At 37.1% G+C, this 364-nt stretch overlaps 1 protein-coding gene across 1 annotated transcript in view; it reads left to right on the top strand.

Annotated features, from left to right (window-relative positions):
• The window catches only part of LOC119587732 (protein argonaute-2-like), a gene marked incomplete in the record, with an annotated part of 19,396 nt that overhangs the window by 15,866 nt on the left and 3,166 nt on the right, over window positions 1–364 (top strand). The window contains 1 exon segment of the mRNA XM_037936419.1: window positions 1–364.

Here is a 364-nt window from a genome sequence, read left to right as displayed (position 1 = left end):
AGATATGTAAAGGGTTTAATAACCCTTGAACTCATGTGTATATAACTGGAAGGGGCATTGCTCTTGCATAAAGTTCATAGGATATTAAGTCTGTGGAACATTGTCCAATGTTAAAAAATTGTTAATTATTGTGTTATCAGCAAAGCTATTATTACTCGGTGATGTACATGTAGATACAAGTACTACCATACAATGCAAGCGTGAGTGTAGAGTACAAGGCATGCCCCATCCATATCATAAGCACATGGATTTCCTAGTCTAAGACCACAACTTTTGAATATCACTGTTTGCCATAGAATGGATGGGAATACTTAGCAATCATCTACAACGGGGTAGTTTTGTTTGGGTGTCAGTTTAGGTAGCA

Source organism: Penaeus monodon, chromosome 23 (assembly GCF_015228065.2).
Source record: "Penaeus monodon isolate SGIC_2016 chromosome 23, NSTDA_Pmon_1, whole genome shotgun sequence".
NCBI lineage: Eukaryota > Metazoa > Arthropoda > Malacostraca > Decapoda > Penaeidae > Penaeus > Penaeus monodon.
This window is presented reverse-complemented; position numbering and strand designations above follow the sequence as displayed.